We start from the raw sequence: 22,388 nt of genomic DNA, 5'->3' as shown, positions 1-22,388 counted from the left end.
GGACAGTGTAGGGCACAGTTATAGTGACTAAAGATTTCTCTTGAAGGAAGATAGTTGTGCTGTAGTATGGAAGAGCTACAGTTGTTATTTTAGGAGCTGATGTTGCAGAAGTTGGCTCTGGTCAAGAAGCCAGAAGAGGGATTTTCTCCTGGAAGTATGTGTTATTGGTGTTTGTCTCTAGTGGGGTAGCTGGTTGGGGCACCACTGAGAGATTGCCTTGGGTGGACAGTGTGACTGCCACCTGATATAAGAAGAGTTTGGGTAGGTCGTGTGAAGAGACCTGCACCCTAGTGACTTCGTTTTGCAGTTGCTGTGAGATGGTACTGAGAACTTTAAGCGATGTTGAAGTTAGGGAACAGACAGAGATCAAGTTCCTTTCCTTGAAGTCGATCCTGTGGTTATCATTCCTACTGTGTTCCATGTTTAGGTTCTTTTTAGGGTGAGAGTATTACTAGATGATTTATTTTGTATTCTGGTTAAAATTATTTATTTATTTGGTTGGCATCCAGTACTCATCTCTGTCAGTTACGTTTTGCTAGAGCATTTAAAATAAATTTGAAAACTGGAATAAAATGTTAATAAAATCTCTTATTATTTTTTTAATTAAAATAAAATTTGAAAATTGTTTTCCTTGTTGTACTTGTGTTGGAATAGGAGCCTAAAGAAAAGGCTTAGGAGTGTTCTTTGTTGTGATGTCACTGTGTTAATGTCTTGTAAATGTTGTTACAGAAGTCATCTCCATATTCTGTGATGACGACGCGACCTTCGGAGCAGAGGTTGGCGGAGAAGTGGGCTGCCCTGACGTCCTGTTGTGTTGATGTGGCTGTGCCTTCTCTTCTCGACAACCTTTGTTCAAGAACTCGCGTCGGACATAAATCAGCTAAGAAATTTTTGTATTTGTAACATGGGACATGACACTTAATTTATTTTAAACAGAAAAGAAAAAAAAATATTGTTACAGTAGGTTTAAATTAAAGATAATAATCAGGGAAGAAATAATGTAAAAGATTACTTTTGTTCGAAGAGACAGAAAATTTAAAATTAATTATTGTTTAATTAGGGCCCACTCATTGAAATTTGTGGCGAAATATCGGAATGAACTTGTGAAATTCACAGTCTAAGACAGCAATGTTATTAAATCCTTAATGTAACAAATTATTGTACAGAGGGTATCACAAACTTTAAGGTAGGACGCTTCGATGTATCTAGTCCCATAGAGCATTTCCTTCAAGTTTGTACTGCTATTAAACTTTTTTATTTTTCTTTGAGTTTGTCACCGTTAGTCATTAACACGTAGGAGTCTTTTATTTTGTTTTTGTGCTAGCTCGATGGGGCTCGAGCTTCGTTAGCGGAGGGTAGTGTCACGTTCCAGAAATTTCTTGGTGTGGCCGGGTTCAGATTTCTGTCTTTCATGGCGCGAGCTGTGGGCGGGCCGCTGCGCCCGTGCGAGAAGCGGCCTCGTTTCGTCAGCGACCGGCCGGCGGTGTGCCGTGTGCTCTCGCTGCACATTCCTCATGAGTCGCGTGGGTCATCGGCCCTCGCGAAGCGGCGGTCTGCTGGCGTGACTAGGTCGCAGCGTGGTGCTTGTTCCGCGGGCTCGGGCCCTGATTGCGAAATTTGGGGGCGGCGACCGAGGTTCTCTGGAAACATCGGCGGGCCGGGACTCTCTGGAAACGTCGGCGAGCCGAGGTTCTCTGGAAGGGTCGGCGGGGCCGAGAGGGTTTATAAGCGGCCGCTGAAGGTTGCTCGGGGCTCACTCTGGGGGAGGCTATGCCTCTCGCCAGTGGCAACGAGTCGGTTAGGGTTTTAGGGATGATAGGCTCTTTGAGGTAGAGGCTAAGCCTGAGAACAGAACTACGTTACTGTAAAGATGGTTGGAGTTGCGGAAATAATGTTTAAGTTATCTTTAAGGACTTAGAATGAGTTTTAACGTCGTGGAAGATTTTGATACCCTCTAGCTGCTCGTAGATCAAAGCGTTTGTAAATAAAGATCCCCTTTTAGTTCATTCAAGTTATAGTTCTTAATTGTAAAGTAACTAATAAGACTGATTGTCAGAATGTCCTTGATTTTATTTATTTAGTTTAATTGTAAAAGTTAATAATTTTGTATGAGTTTAAGATCTCGTGTAATAAACGTACTTTCTTTAGAATTAAGTTTTAAATTCATTTAAAGTAATTCCATCTCTCTCCAGACCTCCTGTACAGGGGGTGGAACCTATTATTTTAAGATCCCAGGTTGTGAATAGTTTTGATTATAAGTACCCCATTTTTATTGCCAAGCGAGTGTAGGTTTCAAGAGTTACAGATCCCCCCCCCCCCCTCCCTCAATACAGACCTCCATGTCTACCGTGACATTTTGGTGGAGTCTGCCAGGTAGGACATACCGCGACATTTTGGGTGGAGTCGCCGGATATGTCTATGTCCATCGTGACAGTATTAGAGAGTATGAATGTAAATGTACGTTTTTAACATAAATTTAATAGTATGACCATAATTTTACGTTTTGGCAGCAATATAATGTTCTGCTATGTCCAACATTCTCTTTTACAGTTTACTAAATCATTCCCAGTGATTTTTAAAGTTCTTGCGTATTTTACAAGGTGGTGAAACACACTGCGACAGATAGCGGTGTAGCCAAGTCCTTATATGTGGGGTTTTTAAACGATAGCAACAGTCGCACACCTATAGAATTGCAGAGTCATTCTTTTATCTGCTGTTATCTCCCGGTAACGCGAACAGGGGTGTATTTATTTGAGAGTGCTTTTATTTTCGTGGTCAAAGATACTGAACTATAGGCTCTTCACAATAGACAGAAATATGTGCGAAAAAAGAAAGGGATTTAAAAAAAAGTTTGTAAATATTATGAATCAAATGTCTGTTTCCTATACAATATACTATTTTAGTAAACGTATTGATGAAAGAATTGTTTGAGCAGCAAGCATAATTAAGCCTCGGTCCGTGGTTGACTACAATCGAAACATGGGGTTAGTGGATAAGGCTGACATGCAGATAAGTTTTGTTGATAGTACTAGGAAGACAATAAAATGGTTCAAAAAATTGTTTTTCCATATATTGGACATAATTTTGAATGCCTGTATTATGTACAATATCAGACATAACAAGAAAATTAGGCTGGTGCAGTTCAGACTCAATTTGGTTCGACAACTACTGCAGGAGTTTTGTCCTACGCACAAGCCTTCAAAAGGTGGGCGGCGCTCAGCTGTCATCACCCCAACACCATTGCGGCTAACTGCTCGACACTTCCCAACTCCAGTGCCATCAACAACAGCGAAGGCCAAACCACAAAGGCAGTGTTACGTGTGCAAGCACAGCACAAAGACAAAACCAAGGCGAAAAGAAACAAGGTGGATGTGTGCAGAATGTGATGTAGGACTCTGCGTACATCCATGCTTCACCACATTCCACACAATAAAAAACTTTCAAACTTGTTAACAGATTTTGTTTATTATAAATGGATAATATTGTAGGTACCGAAATAATATCATCCTGAAACTTGAAATAAAAATCTTTCATAGGTAGAGACAGGTGTTTTACACGATGCGCGAAATATTAACGAAATTAATATACATAAACTTAAAAACGCAAAATTATCAATTACTTCTTAGAGAAATCATGAAAAAATTTAAGAAAAAACACAGAAAATAGCTAAACGTCCATATTTTGATAACTCGATAACAGCAATCGATTATAATCTATTGTTAACGACTTTCGATAGTCTAGGAAGTCGTATTCATGTCGCGCTATCGCCTCGCCAAAGTCGCCACTCTCCACAGTTTGTTAAAATGGCGTGGATGTAATCAAACGTTTTTGCTCTGTTTCTTTTTGTAAAACGTTGATTTTAAAATGGTTGTGACAGTATTTGACAGGGCGGCGGAGTTTGCGAGCGAAGAATTCTATGTCTTTGACAAAGTGCAAAAAATTCTCATGTGCAAGTACTGCAACGTTAGAATAGAGTGGCAACGGAATCACACGTGCTTGAAACTCATAAAAAACAGTGCCTCGCATAACAAAAACAAGGAAAGTCAACAATCTGGTGCAAAAAGGCAAGTTTCGTTGGAATCAGCCTTGTTGACGGCAAAAATAGCAAAATTGGACAAGAATGAGTTCATTATGTCAACAACTCTAGCTTTTATCGAAGCAAACATCCCCAATGAAAAACTGGATGACCCAAAACTTCGTCAATGGATGCACAAGTACATTGCAGGTAGGTGCTAAAGCGTACAATATTTTAACAGTTTTGTGCATTCTTAAGCAGATAAATAGAACGTTACGATAATAAATTTTGTTAGGCCTACCGACTCTTGAAATATTCATATAGCTGCGAGTCGTGTTTTTTACAGCACTTATTGGAAAAAATTGATATAACCTAGCCACAGGTACAAATAGACGTAACTTATTTGTTTTTAAGTTATGACTTGAGCTTTTTTTTTGTAAGTAAATTTTTTAAAACAGTTTCCAGTACTGTGCTTTGTAACATGTTTAGGCCTAGTAAATTTATGCATTTTTTAAAACCTAAACAATGCAGACAAAAAAATTTGTATAAATTGTGAATTATCCTACTCAGAATTGTGGTAGGCCTTACAGGTTACAGAGTTTAAAAGGCATACATAGGTCTAGAAAAGTATTTATGTATTTTTGTGGTTTGTATAAGAGAGAGTAACATTTAATTATGTTACAGTAAAAATTTTACAACACATTTTAACTATCCACCACTATTTTTTATTTTATTTTAAGGCGCTGGGGACTTGCCGTCTGCCAGTAGAATACGGAAAGGCTATGTTCCAGTGGTTATTAGCGAGGAGGAACAGAGGTTGAAAGAAGCTGTTAAGGATCAGAGAGTTTCATTCTCTGCGATGAAACGTCAGATAGAAAGGGACAGTGTGTGTTCGTAGTACATACTAATAAAAGTGCTTGGCTGTGGAGATGTGTCTGTTCAAAAACTTTTAGTTGGTGGTGTTAAAGTTCTAGCAAATGCAAATGCTACGGAATGCTCTCAGGCAATTGTAGGCGTTGTTCATAAGTTAGTGATTCATTACGGGAACATTGTTTCGATAACTTCAGATTCTGTCAGATATATGGGAAAGTGCATCAATGCCATCAGAATCTTGGTGTCTGAAGATCTGGTTCATACGCAGTGCTGGGCTCACAAACTGAACTTGGTAGGAAATATTTGGGCCATACAGTTAAGTGATTTGAACAACTGTCATACAAACCAATCACTTGTTTTTGAACACACGGAAAAGAAAGCATGCATACATGCAATTTTTGACTGAAAAGTATGTGAACGATGAAAGTTGCAAACCTAAACTTTTCCCCATCCCGGTTATAACCAGATGGAACTCTTGGTTCAAGAGCGTAGAGTATTTGTGTGAATTTTTACATGACATTGTTGGCTTTGTTGTAAGTGTGGAAGAAGAAAGTGTTGCAATCAATTATTTCAAGGCTTTGGCTTCGTGTGAAGTCAACAAAATACACTGTCAAGCTGTAATGCTTGTTGAACACTGTGCAAGTGCTGCAACTTACTGTTAACACTAAAAAGTAGTAAAATTCCAATGGCACACACACTCAATTCAAAATTGAATGACTTATCTAAGAGTTTTGTCTTGCTTAATGGCGGCTTTTTCTTTGAAAAAACATCTGCTGTACTTTCCAAACTTCCAAAACACAATCAGACACAACTCAGGTTTGTTTAAATCTGTAGGCGAAAAACGTTTATGCAAACTGAACCAGCTGATAGATTCTGACAGTGCAAAAGATTTCTTTTCATCTCTTGGTCTTCTGTTTGACCATAGAAACATTATGAAATGTAGTGTAGAAAGTAATGATGTTTGTCTTTTAATAAAAAATATCCCTATGCTCAAGGATGTTGCAACAACAGAACTAATTGTACCATATTTTGTATTCAGAGAACAGGCTTGAAGTTTGTGCAAGTAATGTAAAGATGTTGATCCTGTTGCAATTCTTTTATCGTTCAAGACCTAGCATAGTAAATTTGTTGATGCTGCCGTAAAGGCATTGTGGATACCTGCCAACAATGTTGACTCAGAAAGGTCCTTTTCAATGTATAACAACATCATGTCTGACCGAAGGACAAACCTTCATGCGGATAACATGGAACTGATGTTAACTTTGGCAATGTCCAACTAAGTGTATGTTCAAATTCATTTTGTCACTTGAAGGAATACTGTCTGTCTTTGTCCTATTTATGTGTAGTATTTTGTTTCAAAATATTTTGCTTGGCCTACTTTACCTTCATTTCATTTTTGATGTGTGCTATCTATAGATTTGTTTTGTTTGATCTGCAGTGTTGTTGAATTTTTGCTTGTTCTGTGCAAATATTTGGTAAAGTTATGTATGAAACTGTGTAGTTCTACTCTTACATGACATTGTAATCTCATATATACTTTCCGAATGTATGCTAATAAAGTTTTAACATTTGCTTGGTGTTACGGCTGTATTTCTCTAAGCATGCCCGGTAGCTTAACCAGCACGTTTCATAGTTACTTGGAAGATAATGAGAATTTACAGAAAGTGATATACGAATTTTGTCAATAATATTATGGGTTCCATTGAAAATATGTTTAAGGTTGTGATGTAATCTTCCAGTGTGTTTTACTTTGTGACGGTAAGGAGTATAAATAATAAATTACTAATATGCGTTAGGAATTATTGTATTTAATCATTGGTGTCACAGAATCTATCTATGAGAGATAAGATAATCTAACCAATCTGACACTAATACCTATGTTAATTACTTAAAAAAACTTAAAACATTAACTATATGTGTTTGTTGGTGAGATTCCTAACAACCCAGTGTTTTTACTCAAACTGTTAACGTCGTAAATATGTTATTCTTTAATAGGGTAATTTTCCTAAAATATATATAAAGTAGACACATCACTGGGGAGGGACATCACACCGTTCTCAGTCGGTAGGAGCTCGGAGTTCTTCTTCAGGACCACTAGGTAGTTCCCTCGTGGACTGCAGCTAGGAGGCTAATGCTGGAATGGACTAATATACTACGGCTATAGAGCATCCCACTCTTAGATTGCAGTGTGGAAGTAAATGGGCGCATTCTCTCTCTCTCTAACACACGCCGATTGCCGTTAGCGCTGTCCTTGTTTCTTCGTGCGTTGTTGCCAAAAATCAAACAAAATTAAAATTTTAATTTTTGGACCAAGCTTTTTTTAATATTGTATAGCATCGAAATACGCATCAGCCAATGCTTATTTTGAATACTTAACAATATTTTAAGTGTCCGAAAAAATTAAAAAACATAACTTATTCACTGCGAACTGTTTTGAAGTATTCCGAGATGTTTCACATCATAAAAAAAAACCTACATGTGTATTTCATTCAGATTTTTTTTATTAATAAATTAATGCCTTAGGACGCCACCGAACAAATGTTAAGACAAAAACTATACAGGTTTCACTTAAATAATTTTTTTAATATATTGAAATGCATTTTCTCACAAACTGACACATCAAAAAGTTGACCAGCGGAAACCTTTTTTTCTATTAAAGATAGATGGGGGACGAAAGCGTGAAAAATGTTCACAATGAATTGAATTAGTTTTTAAAAGCAGCTCCATCTCAATTGCTTCTACAGTTTCCGTGGAAATAGCTGTTAAAGATGTGTCTTATCAGTACAAGAGTGCGCTGCAATAGAGATTTCTCTCACAAGCTGCCATCGTAAGAGGAAACAGGGTCGTGTGTTTATATAAGTGGGGTTCTGTCCTGCAAGCAATTTCAAATACATGGCTTCCTTAGTCAACCATGTACAGTAAACTCTCGATTATCCGTGTTAATTGGGACCTTCCGATGCCCGGATAATTGAATGCCCATAAAAAACCCCGGATAATCCGTTTCACCACTTAAAAATGGTGTATTTACTGGCAAAAGTTGGTCTCTTCAGTAGAATTATATGAGTACAAACAAAGGCTTTGTATACCGCGTCCCAGCTTATTGGACCGTAAACAATACTGACACTGTGTTGCCACCATCCTTCTCCTGTCCCCTTTATTGCTTCGGGAGGGAGAGCGGCGGCAGTCCCAACTCAGCATCTCCCTCCACCCTTTTAACGACCTAAACCAAACATACAAAGCATTGTCAACATCTGCGTGGGTAGATGTTTTCATGCTTTTACATTTAGAAGGCCCTGCCACACTGTCTGATCTACTAGCAAACTGCAAAAGTTTTTCTTCACTTTTATTAATGTCTCGCACGGTTTGGATTCCAATTTCATATTCCTGTGCTAATTTCACGGCAGTTTCTCCTTTTTTTAACCTGTCCACAACTTCTAACTTCTCTGCTATTGTCAGCACTTTACGTTTCCTTTTACCAGACATCATTACAAAAACAAATGTGCCTGGGAGAACTGATGTTAATAACTGCGTGAAAAATGCCTCTAAGGAGTGTGGAAAAGTAAAAGAGGTAGAGGGACCTTTTTTTTTTATCGTGGCGGGGCGCTGTGAAAAGAAAATTTAAAAGGGGGGGTGGGGGAGGGAGTTGAGCCGGAAGCAGCAGTCACTGCATTCCTTTTTGGTTTAAAGTGTGACAAATTGACGGGTGAAGATGGCGGGGGAACGAGGGTCTGAAGGGTCAGGTAAAAGGCTTTCTGACACAGCAGTAAAAAAAAAAAAGCGCGGCGTAGCCACACCCGGTCTTTTTTTTTTACAACTTCATAAAAAAATCAAGCACGGATAACCCGAAAACCGGATAATCCAGGCCCGGATAATCGAGAGTTTACTGTATTTCCTTAGACACGCATTTCTGAAAACCAGCCTGCCAGTTCGTATCGCGTCTCGAGACGAAGCAACGCGTTGTGTTCGGTAACTCGTTACAGTTATAATTTTGACAAACAAATTATATATTAACATACGTGATTTTATTTTCTACATTTATTTTTATTACGTACATATAAAATATGGAAGTTAGAACACCGAAAAGAAATTATATCGGTAGGCTACGTGGGAGGGAGCGCAAGATTGTGTTGAATGTATTTGATTATTTTTCAAAAAAGATGAGTGTGTGCAATGAAATTAAGGAAGCTTACAATTCTTCTGGTCAGCTCTGTGCTACTCTTATGGAAGGGGTATCAACATTGGTCAGCGGTAGCGATAGTGATTAAAAGGTAGGTATGTGATGTTATTAATTTCTTAATCAAGTTAACGTTACATTTATGGTATAAATTCCTATGAATGAAATGTGTGTGAACAGATTCTTGTTGTAAGTTAAATTTAAAAAAAATTCCTTATCGGCACAGCCTAAACGCGCAGGAAGATTTTGATGATTATATTTCTTTACATTGGAACAAAAAGGGATTTTTATATCCTTAAACCTATATTTTTTTTCTTCCCCTTGCAGTAATGGTTGTTACAAAATATATTTTAATCGAATCTTGAACATAATATGTAAAATGTATCAAATAAATACGAAGGAATTTAATAGCGATGATGGTACAAAATGTTAAATTATTTTTCTATCCTTCTCAACACCAAGCTTCTTATCAAACATTGTTTTTGACAAAGTTTTGGAAAATAATTATGATATTTACAAACAATTTAAACAGATTTGATAAGGTGTCTACTAAGGCAGTTACGTTTTTTTTGTCCGGTGATTTCGAACCCATGCAGTTATGGCTGGTCGTAAGAAAAATTTATTTAGAAAACTGTTTTTGGCATTAGATACTACGAGTTATCATACGTTTAAACGGATGCGATATTATGCGATTTTTCTGTTTTTAAAAAAATCTTCCCCATTTTGACCCAATTGTTCGGATTTTTCCCATAACTACTCGACCGAGAATTTCCATTACAGTATTTTATTTATCATTTTGGACATGACTTGTCCAAAAATACGGCATTTATCGGGGCCATGATAATGTGATTATATATATATATGGGATTTTTAGAACATAAAAGAAAACTATAAGAAATGTTCGTGTACAATAGGTAGTTTTTATTTGAAATTTACATAAAAGTGGCATTATTACAAATTTATATGTGTAATAGTATAAAATATTATAAATTACGATATGATTTATTAAAATGCTTCTTGTTCGATCCAAATTACAAAGACACACATCTCCTGAAATTCGTAATGTGTTAGAGATTTGGCAACAGCGCGCGCCATAAGCCGTGTACTGCAATCTAAGAGTGGGACGGGCTATAGCTATAGTTGTTCTGGAACTAGGCCTCCACCAATCCAGTCGGCTTCTGAAAAGTTGAAGTAATTGGAATGGTCTCACCGAATAGTAGACAAATTAATCATCGGTCTAGACGTTGGCTTGTAGACGACCCATGTTGTAGGTCGTTTCGGCAGGAACCATTCATCAAGACATCACATGGGCGGGTTGGAATGGATGAAAATTTCAATAAATATGCAAACCATGCATATCCCCCAGATAGAATTATCTTCTTAGAATATCCATCGTCCATGTAAAACGCCGAAATATGTAAGAACACGCAAACTAGCATGGTCGACTATTACATTCTTTTTCCATCGTACACGGCCATCTTTTCTTTTCTATACTTGTAGCAACCCCAGGCGAAAAACAAAGAAGACCCAACACAGCAAAGACAGCGATGTGGATTTGGTTGTTTTGTCTATGACATAATGCCTGGTTCATGAACTGTAATAAAACTGAATACTATCCCAAGGAAATGTGTAGATGATCAAATAGAAACAAGCCTAGGAGTTTGTATTAAATCAAAAGGTGTATCCTGGGTTGTTAGAACTCACTTACATTTAAATATCAACTAAATAATATGTACATAAAACATGAATAATAATAATATGGCACAAATAATAACTGTAAATACTCTGAGTAGTTACAACATATTAAACACATTCACGCAGAACTTAGATTTATAAACCTCATATTGCAGTTTAAAATCAACGAAATTTTTGACGAAACTACTGATGAAATAGCGAAATATATACTGAAATCATCTCGTAAAAAGTAACGAAATTGTGCAATTTTTTCACCGAAAACACCTGTCTCTATTCATAGGCATTCTTTTTCGAGTCAAAATGGATTGCGTTGTAAGAAACTGTGTATGTAAATATTTTAAATATCTGATCGGTGTGTACAATGTGTATATGTTCTTATATGTATATTTTAAAAATATGTAATTGAAAATGTCAGTTATTAAAATGTTTTGAAGGTTCTTAAAACTGAAGTTAATAATTGTTTTTGCAAAAAAAATATATATATATTTTGTAGTTTTCTCAAGAATCTTAAGATTTCTGTAAGAAATAAAAATTTAGTAAAAATTTTTTTTTTTAAAAACATCCCTCTAGAGGGTAGACAAAAATTAATTTTTACCTCACCAACCAAAGGGTTAATCTTTAAATTGATGAGTCTACTGACATAACAGTTCATAGACAAATGATTATCTTGGCAAGATTTTTCACAGATCAACAAGTAGAAACACGGTTCTATAAAGTGGTGACTATTGAAGGCAAAGCAAATTGGTGAAAATCTGTTAAACATAGTGAAATCTGTTAAACATAGTTAGCAGCTCATTTCGAGAAGATGAAATATCTTGGAAGAACTGTCTAAGCATGTCTTCAGATGGTGCAAAGGCAATGGTTGGGGAGTTCAATTCTGTGCTTTCCAGAGTAAGAGGACAGCAGGATAACATATGGTTTCTACATTGCACCTGTCACGTTGCACATCTGGCTACATCACATGCATGTGCTGAACTACCTAATATGTGCGAGAAATTGTCACGAGATATTTATTCTTCAAAACATCTGGAAAATGCCGAAATGAATATAGACATGTACAACAGATTTTGGAGATAAACCAACAGAAGATTTTGCATCCATGTTTCACCAGATGGTTGGCAATGCTTCAGAGAGTGAATCGTCTACTTGAGCAATGGCCAGCTTTGACCGGATATTTTAATTCGTTTGAATCAAAAGATGGCACTTTGGAATGTGTTCAACGAATCAGAACAACACTGCATTCAAATTCCACGAAAATTGTACTTTCTTTTCCTTCAAAAAGTTCTGCCACGATTTGCCAAGTTTAATGTACTGTTCCAGCAAGAATAACCATACCTACACAAATTGTAAAGTGAGATATGTGTTCTGCTGCGGAAACAATTGCAAGTTTAGTTCAGTTTGGTGTTGTACAAAAAAGTAATCTGACCTAAATCAATTTTGAACGATAAAACCAACTGTCTGATGCTTCTCTATTCATTGGTCATTCAGCTCATACATTCCTAGCAGAGAACAAAATATCTTCATCCGAACAAGTGGAATTTTTCAACAATATAAGGAAGCTTTATGAAACTCGGACCAAAGAGCTGTATCGCCTTCTGCCGCTACATGATCATGTTCTTCAAAACATTGACTTTTCGACCCAGCCAAGAAAGTGTGTGGAGAATAGGTGAAGGTGGAAAATCTGGCCAAAGCTTTCCCAAATGTCATTTTTAATGATGATCACGATTCCTTGAATGCTTATTCACTTGTGGATTTATCTGCATCACACATTCAGCCTACAGATCCTATTGATGTTTTTTGGCACAAAGTGTCCAAGTATGAGAGAAATGGCAAACCGCATTTTCCAACACACTGCAAGTTGGCACGAGCAATGTTGATTCTCCCTCACAGTAATGCGAGTGTAGAGAGCATTCAGCCAATTAAAACTCATTAAAACAGCACATCGGTCATCTCTGCAGTCACCAATGCTAAATGCTTGGATGCAAGTATCTGCTAGGAAGAAAAAGAGTGAATTCAAGCGCACTCTTCAGATGAGAAAGAAACAGGGTGGCCACCCATTTGACATTTTTAAATTCCTGGTTTTTTCCAGGTTTTCTCAACTCACTGAAATTGCATGGCAACAAACTTGAAAATTATAAATTACAACAAACAATGGCTGTAAAATATTTTTAACGCCGTAAAATTATTGAACTACATAGGAATTATTACAATTAGGTATATACACTTAGAAGATAACAGGAAATGGACAACTTACTTGTTACTTTCTTTTCATTGAAATCTCATCTTCAATTAATGCAGCTGCTTTTGCTGCATCTGCTAGCAGTTTAGCCTTCTTGGCTTCCAATTCCTTAATTTCTAAGGCTTTCCTTTTCTTTTCTTGGATAGCAACTGACTCTTCATGCTTTTGTTTTCGCTTGATTTCTGAGAGTTCCACATATTTCGCATGAGCATTCCGGCACGAATGGATAAGACTTTTATCAATTAGAACTTTTCCTATGCCCCCTAAAATTGATACAGAATCATACACCTGTCTTTATGCTATCAGGCTCTCTTCATGTTGATTTTCAACAAGGCATTCTGCATTTACTGAAAAGCCCCTTTCCACCAATGCATTTCCATGGGACATAATCAGCATCATTTTAACCAACAATGTAAGATTTGGTGAAAGCTTATCAACATCAACCACTTGCATCCAAAATTTATCCAACCTTACTTCATTTCTTCTGTACGATTTTACAGATTCCAGCAGATATGGTAATTCACTTTTTATTTTGTCTGCTAACAAACCAGCCATCCACCTCTTCTCAACAAGTGCTTCTAAAAGTTTTTGCATCCTGTGTTGAGCTAATGTGGGACTAGCACAAATTACTGCTGGATCCAAGCAGGATACATTCTTTGATAACCTAAATGAGAGAGGCGACTTAGAAAGAATCTTTTGTACAAATGATTTGTAGAATTTGACACAATCATGTTTGAAATGAAGAATATCTACTTCTTTCACATGTAATTTAGAGTTCTTTAATGCATCTTTTGTGGAAAATCCCAAGTCAACATTCTTTGCAAATATAAGATTGTCACTGAGTGTTAGATCTATCTTCGTGATATCTTTGTTCTCAATTATATCTCCTTTCACAAACCTTTCCATTACAGATTTGACCATCAAATGAAGAGCACTATACAGAAAAGGAGCCATTGGAGCTTCATTCTGAAATTCCTTAAGGAAAGGCTCCACTTCTGCTGCCATGGCACTAAAAAAAGCTAATTTATGCCCAAGAAGTTTGTCATTTAAAAATTCAGAAACAATTCTGTAGCTTTCACAATCTGGAACTTTCTTTTGTTTGGTAACATTGCTAGTGTACAAAAGTAAGTCAGGTAGCATAGCCTGAGCCCTGGATGCCACTTTAGCATTTTCCACCCATCTAACTGAACAGAACTTGTGGGGGAATCTGGACGAGTTTGTGTAACTTATAAAATCTCCTCTCCTAGAAGGTGAATTTTTGAACAAATTGTACAATGCCCTTAAAAACTGAACCAACTTCCAGCCTGTAGATGTAACACCTGTCTTAAAAACATTATGCACAGTGTGCAGACCACATGTTCCTAATTGAAGAAAGTAAGGAGCATCAACATTCCCTTCATGTAAAACATATTCAAGGTCTTCAACTACTTTAAGATTTACATTTGGCCCATCCATAGAAATTTGAATGGTTTTCTCAAGAAGCTGAGGAGGGACTAATTCTTGAATAGCTCCCAGAAGGTCACTGGCACAGGCCTTATTAAGGAAAGCAGAAGTGAAGTATCTACTAGTTACCTCATTGTTATCATCGTCCCAAAATTTGACATGAATGTCCATTTGCTGACGTTAGGAGATTTTATTCAAGCTTTCATCAAATGCCAAAACAACATGAGGACAACAATTTAACTTATTTTTTAGTTTTTCAGTGAAATAAGGAGCTATTCCATGTACTACTGTGTAAGCTAACTTTGTTCTCTGTATCTGCAATTTACTAGCTATGGTACTGTCAGCAAACATGATGGGTAGCAAAGATGCCAAACCAGCAGCACTCCTAAATGACAAATGAAACATAACACTTGCTAAACACCATAAAATCTCTGCCTTGGACGTTTCTTCGTTAACAAGAAAAGTTTTTAATGCCGGAACTACACTGCTTGAGCAAGGCAAATCTAAAGATGGTGTAAGTGTTACAACCGAAGATGTAGGCTTTAAATCTTGTTTTTTCTTAACAAACACATCCATATGTAAAGATCTTGCCTTATTTGCTGCCGCAAATGTGTGCTTTGCACCTTTAGCATGACTAACAAGGGCGGTTCTACCCATACTACTAATATTGATTTTTCCATTACACAATTTGCACAATGCATTTGTACTACACTTGGGGTCCCTTTCCACCCACTCAAATTCATCTTTGTACTTATCACTGTACGTGGTAACGGAACACTTCGGCATATTAATTACACACTGTTGCAGATCACATAACCTTACTGTACAGAAAATAGTTATATTTACATCATAAAACAAATAGTTGTTACATCAAACTCTTTCTGTTGTTCACGTAAATAGGATATATTCATCATAAAACAAATATATGCAAAATCAAACTCAAATGCGGCGATTTATATTAAACGATTACTGTAAACATAAGACGGACTTGAGCCACGCACAAAAATACTTCAATTGATAAATCCTCAAATGCTGCGCGTATGGACTTCTAAACGTAATATTCCAACATCTAACACACTTCACTTGCGTAGAAAATCGTATAACCTTGTCCGAGCACTAAAACTGTACAACAAAGATGGCGAAGCGCGCGTGCGAACGAGGAAGCAAACAAGTCATGTGACTTGACTGCTAGAATGCATGCTGGGAGAAATATCGATCGATCGCTGTGCGCGTGCGTACCTGCGCAAGCAGACTCGGTCACATTTTTTTTTAATAGACATCGAAAACTGTGGTTACTCGCCATCATAATGCGTTATTTTAACTTACATTTAATAAGATAATTATTATTTAAAGAGTTTATACAACAAATGTATTGGAAAGCTAAGGTTATTTACTGCTGATGCGTATACATTTCATGATGAAAAATCCCGCACATACACATTCCCGACTCTCTACGAAAATTCCTGGCTTTTTCAAGGTATTCCCGGTGCTCACGAAAATTCACGGTTATTTCACGGATTTCCCGATTTCCCGGTTGAGTGGCCACCCTGAGAAAGCAAGAAATCTCAAAAAGTAATTGAGTTGGTTTGTGAAAGACAGCATTTATTTCAACTAAGTATAGCAGTCCACAACCGCCGTATAGTACTCAGCCATGAAAACATTTACAAGCCAGCTTCATCACCACAAACAATTCATTGGGTAGAAATAACTTTATGGATTTTTGTAATGTTTACAAGTTTGCTTTAAAAATATGTGTATTTTAATTAGGCTATTTTTAGTTTACCAGTCTTTTAGTAACAAAGGCGAATACATTTTTGGTAAGTTTCCTGGTTAAAATTTAGGTGTATGGTTATTTTATTTAGATTGCAAGGATTTTACAAGATTTCAGTTAAAGTTTCTAGGATTTTTTACTGGGGATTTCAACTTTAAGTTTCCAGGAATTTTCAGAATTTTTTAAGAATTTAAGTTAGAAACCAGTGGCAGCCCTGTGTTACGGTCAACGCTAAAATTTCCCAGTTCCATATCTGCCAACTTTTGAAATTCCCAATCCAGTAGTAATATTTAAATGGTTAAATTTAGCATAAAGCAACACAGGAATTTAATTACTTATGTATAATACTTTTATACTATCTACGAATGTCAAAATATTTTCATAAATAAAATATAATTTTTAAATGACCTGAAAAATCTGGTTTGTAATTTTCATAGTTCACACACATCTTCTAATAGTACTTTACACAATATTACACTTATCATCCGCTGCACTCAATTCATCTGTTGATATCTAATCTAGGTGTATACTAAAATATGAAAACTTATTTACAACACTTTTGTTAGTAGCTATTTTTTCTTAAGGGAAATGCTTGAGTGATTCTGCAGTTGTTTCTAAGCAGGTTTTGTTTGACAATAAAATCATGGTTGCTACAAAAATAGAATCTTAGAATTCCCTGACTTTTCCCTGTTTTCCAGAAATTTAAGAGAAAAATTCCCTGACTTTCTTTTGAAGTTCATACCATAAATATTAACGTGCATATGATTAAATGTAATATAAAAATTTCAACATGAGGTAAAATAAGGTTTTTTTTTTGTGTTAATTTGACGGCAGAATTGCGAATGTGTTTTTTTTTTCCTTCGACATGGCTGGTGAGAGCTCTTCGACCCATATTGCTGAGTTTAATACTTTAGTAGCACAAAGTGCAGTACGCAGAATTTATGTTTTTTTAGCAGAGGGCTTGATATGCTGAAACTGTGGCTCCTTGAGCCAATTCTCCTTAAAAGTAGTTATCTTCGACATTTCTAAGCTAAAAAAAAGTACATATTAATATTTTCACGTTAGGTAAAAACATTATTGTTTATGAATTCATAAAAAAAATATAACTACACAAATACAAAAACTACTATTACAAATTCACACCTAGCAATATAACGGGCCTACTTAGAGAATTACAATAGCAGCATTACAACAAGCAATACTCTTATAATGCTAACTAACGATTCTGGGGGAAAACATGTTCAGTTATGCATATTTTTTTATACACAATTAAGTGTCACGCAACAGAACTCACGGATTATAACGGTTGAAAAAAAAAAAAGTAATTTAAAAAAATAGGTAGAAAAAATGCATAAAACATAACCGCACACAAAAGCCACGTGTTTTCGTATCAGCTTGGTAGTTTTCAAAATGAGAATTGATATTGCCTCTTTATCAAGTGCACTTTATTTTCTTATGATCGCATCAAAAACTAACTTCACCTGAAACAACGCCTTTAAATTCACGTAATAATCTTTGAACACACCTTATTCCACGTGAAAATAGCCTTTAAAAGATAAACAACGCCATGCCCGTTCTTCAGTTCACTGCATGGAACGGAAATAATACAAAGTCTCAAGGGCAAATTAAAAAGGTGCAAAACACGAACAAATGAAGGCCTGGGTTCGCTAGTGAACAAACGAGTGCCTGGATTGGCCAGAAGTTACGGTGGGTGGTTGTAACAGCCTATTGCAACGGACAATCGTAGACCAAGAAAAAAAAACGTTGCAGTTGCCGTGTGCCTTAAGGGTGTATGACCCGTTCCAGGTCATGATTTTAGATTTATATTAATCACTGATCAACTTTTAGACATTTTCAATCGTTTAACTTTCACGAAATGAAAAATATATATAGTTGCATACTTTTTGCATAATTAGCTGCCAAAGTTACATTTTTAACCTTTTTGGGTTGTACAAATAACGAGAATTTAATTTATTGGAGAACTGAAACTTTTTAGGATTAACTGAAATGCCACTGGCTACTTCGTGATATGGTTTGCATTTCTATCACAAAAACTCATTTCATGTTTCTTGGCTGTCAAGATCATACAAATTTTGAGAATTTTGAAATGTCAGGTAAAATTAATTAATATTTTCTGAAAGAAATGCAAACCATTTCTTGAAGTAGCCAGTGGCATAGCAGTTAGTCCTAAAAAGTTTCAATTCTGCAATAAATTAAATTCTCCTTATTTGTACAACCCAAAAAGGTTAAAAATGTAACTTTGGCAGCTAATTATGCAAAAAGTATGCAACTATATATATTTTTCATTTCATGAAAGTTAAACGATTGAAAATGTCAAAAAGTTGATCAGTGATTAATATAAATCTAAAATCATGACCTGGAACGGGACATACGCCCATAAGCAGCAGCCTTTTAGCGCCTTTTAGCGGAGTCGTTCGGTAGCGGTACGTACGAGCGCATCAAAACAAAGCTTTGTTTGAATTATACGCAACTTTAAAATTTCCAGAATTCGTAGCATTTTCCCTGACATTTCCCGGAATTCCCTGACCATTTTAATTTCCCTGACATTTCCCGGTTTTCCCGGTTTTCTAGTCATGAAGCAACCATGAAAATGTATGAAAACTCACTTCTAATGATGGCATATCCACGATTTCAGTTTGCACAAACAATTCTGATTATTCATTTTTTCATCACTAATTTAGGTATTACCGTGTTATATCGCACAATCGTCGGACGCGCTTAATCGTCGCACTGTGATTTTAAGACGTCCAAATTGGGAAACAAACAATTCGCGCATAAAAGTCGCATGATGATTTTGGTCTGGCCGCTACATTACAGTTGCATGATGTTTTTGGTCCGGCCGCTGCATTACAGACATGTGATGTTTATGGTCCCGCTGTTAGATTCAGAGCGCTTTGTGTAGGTAGTAAACATGACCTTGCCAAGGTCACAGGACGAAGCACTGAGCGACAACGTGACAATAATCAATTTTCAAGCTGCAGTCAGGCAGTGTAGTTGCTATAATGGGAAAATACAGTAATTATTGTGCGGGCTTCAAACTGAAAGTAATTCTTCGTGCTGAACAACATGGGAACAGAGCGGCAGGCCGTGAATTTTCCATTAACGAAAAATTAGTGCTAGATTGGAGGAAACAAAAAACAGAATTAAGTGAAACCAATGTTGGACGGAAAGCTTTTTGTGGGCCGAAATGTGGGAAATATCCGGAAGTTGATGCAAGCGTGCTTGAATATGTGCGTGAACTTCGAAATAATGGTTGTGATATTTCTTACGAAATGATTCAGGCGAAGGCCCGGGAAATTGCAAGAGCAAACAATATTCCTAACAATCTGTTCAAGGCATCTGCAGGCTGGGTTGTGCGTTCCATGCGGCGCAATAATTTGAGTGTGCGCAGAAGAACTTCCTTGTGCCAAAGGCTTCCTGCAGATTACAATGAAAAAATTGCGAGATTTCACGGCTTCGTAATCCAAAAGCGTAAAGTAAATGCATAGATGCTTTCTCAAATTGGCAATGCAGACCAGACACCTGTATATTTTGATATGCCAAGGAACACGACAATTAGTGAGAAAAATGCAGCTAGCATTACAATAAGAACCACAGGAAACGAGAACATGTGTTGCACGGTAATGCTGGCAGTTACAGCCGACGGAAGAAAATTACCGCCATACGTTATTTTTAAATGCAAAACATTGCCGAAGTGTTTAGTATTTCCCCGTGGAATACTAGTAAGTGTTCAGGGAAAAGGGTGGATAGATGAAAAGTTAATGTTGGACTGGGTAAAATGTGTGTGGAACAATCGTCCGAGAGCGTTATTGAAACGGCCATCTATGCTTGTGTTTCCGAGGTCATCTTGTGGAACCAGCGAAAAAAATTATCACAGAAGACAAAATAGATCTTGTCATAATTCCAGGTGGCCTGACGTCTGTTGTACAACCACTTGACGTGTGCTTGAATAAGCCTTTCAAAGACAATTTGCGCCGTTACTACGCAGATTGGATGTCGTCTGGCGAACATGCCCAAACACCTACAGGAAGATTGAAACGGCCATCGTTGGAAAAAGTGTGCCAGTGGATTCTGGCAAGCTGGAACGAGATATCTTTCGAACTTGTCGTCAAAAGTTTCAAGAAAACGGGAATCTCAAACGCCATTGACGGTAGTGAAGATGATGATATCTGGCAGTGACAGCGATGGTGACGGCGACGATTCTGACAACAACCTTGGCGGAAGCAATGGTTCAAGTACGGAAATAAGCGATGCAGAGTAATTCTGGTGAGTTAAATTATTTAATTTACAGGTACGGTGTTTTACTTTAAACTACTTATTGCTTGATTGTAAAATTTTTCTCTCTTGCAGGTTACAATGGAAAAACGACTTGTGTATAACAGATGCATTACCAAAGATTGTTTTTTTAATGATTGTTAAGTAAATCATTTTAATTGTTTAGCGTGCGTTTGTGAATAATCTAATTTTTAATTAAATGTACTTGATTTGCAACGTATTTTGTTATGAAAAACCTAACCTCCAAAAATAAATCCCAAAAAAAATTTTTCTCTCATAAAAGTAACACCCCTACTTTTCAAACCTTATTTTTTCATTAGCTTGGCACTCATTTTCACAAATGCAAAACGAAAATCCCAAAAAAAAAAATCAAAATCCGTGTAAAACTGCGTGTGTCGTTAACGATCGTTCATAGAATCAAGCCAGTAATTTTACCAAATCAAAATCCAAAAACAAATGCGTTTGTCGTCAACAATATACAAAATTCACAAAATCAAACCACTAACCAAATCGGCGTCCAAGAAACAAAGCGTAATAAGTCGTCAACAATAATAAAAACCAAGAAATATCCGAATCAAAAAGCAAAAGAAGCGTATCCACCAGCGAGCAAGATCACACTAACAAGCCACAAGACAAAGACACGGGATCGAGACGGCAACAGAAATGCGCATGCACACCACTGTTTACCGTTATCGCTAGGGTGGCCAGTCTGGACTCTGGAGGGGTGGTATCTATTTTTAGCCATGCGTGCGCCTGCCAACAGTACAGCGCTCGCCAAGAAAAATGTGACGCGCAGCGCCGTACATAGTGTGTAGCGCACTTGTTTTCCATCCGATTTTACTCATTTTTTTTTTCATTTTTTCACGGTTCCTCGAAAACTGGTTGTTCTTACGGAATGGTCGTTCCAGAGGGGGGTCCTTCGGGAGGGATTCTACTGTATTTGTTTGTGAAATACAAGGGAAATTTAATGTGCAAGACTGAAATAAAAGGGGTATAACTCGGAAAATTATGTCATTGGTTGATGTATGGTCACGTCACGTTTCGTTAAATAAAAAAAAATGTTTGTTTACAAGTTTAAAACTCACGCGAGTTTAAACGCTTGTTTACACTTTCGCATAAATAATTACCATAATAAAGAGTAAATAAACAACAATGTCAACAAACGTAACTTACCTAGCCAGATTGTAATTTCTGCCACCAACAATAATAATAATAATAAAGCAGAGGCCAAATGTGTTAATCATGTTGTATGTACATCCTTTCATAATAAATTATTTGTCGTGATATGATTTGTAACACCTACAGCACTAAAATACACAGATTGCTTTTGTGATGTGTCTCAAGTTTAGTCATAAAGCCAAATACCGCACTGGCACATCACTGTATGCTGTTTGGAATAGTTGTACACGCTTAGTTCCGGCTTACTTTACAAACGAAAAACCTAACTTCGCTCGTTAAAAGTATTTTAGTATCACAGTTAAAAATACAGCTTCCTAGTACACGGAGACGTTCAATCATGCGGTTAATTTCCCACACGGATGTACAGCCATGTACTACGCCATCTTGTAACAGCAAAGGCCAGTGCACAAAGTGGAACAGCCAAGAAAGTCGAAGAGCCAATTGAAATTGTTCATGTTAACCAACAGCAAAAAGTCACTTTCTGAGTATTACCCAACGGTATTACCCCACATAAATGCTACTACAATGCAAATATATGCATAGTTGGTAGACCTGTACATTAAATTTGTCTGTCCGTGCGAGACATAAACAAAAACAATTTAAAAAAAAGTCTGTTTTATTAAAGTTTCGTGACTTTTTAGACTTTTTACATTAATTTCCGGACTTTTTCGTGACTTTCGTGACCAATCCCTCAATTTCGTGA

The 22,388-nt window shown here is 36.8% G+C and overlaps 1 protein-coding gene across 1 annotated transcript in view; it reads right to left on the bottom strand.

Moving 5' to 3' along the window:
• LOC134540221 (probable ATP-dependent RNA helicase DDX5) overlaps nucleotides 1-22,388 on the bottom strand; it is a 166,396-nt gene that overhangs the window by 92,274 nt on the left and 51,734 nt on the right. The gene's annotated exons all lie outside the window — the stretch shown is intronic.

This window comes from Bacillus rossius, chromosome 1 (assembly GCF_032445375.1).
Source record: "Bacillus rossius redtenbacheri isolate Brsri chromosome 1, Brsri_v3, whole genome shotgun sequence".
In the NCBI taxonomy this organism is placed as follows: Eukaryota; Metazoa; Arthropoda; class Insecta; order Phasmatodea; family Bacillidae; genus Bacillus; species Bacillus rossius.
Note: the sequence above shows the minus strand (reverse complement) of the source record. Positions and strands in the feature narration are given on the sequence as shown.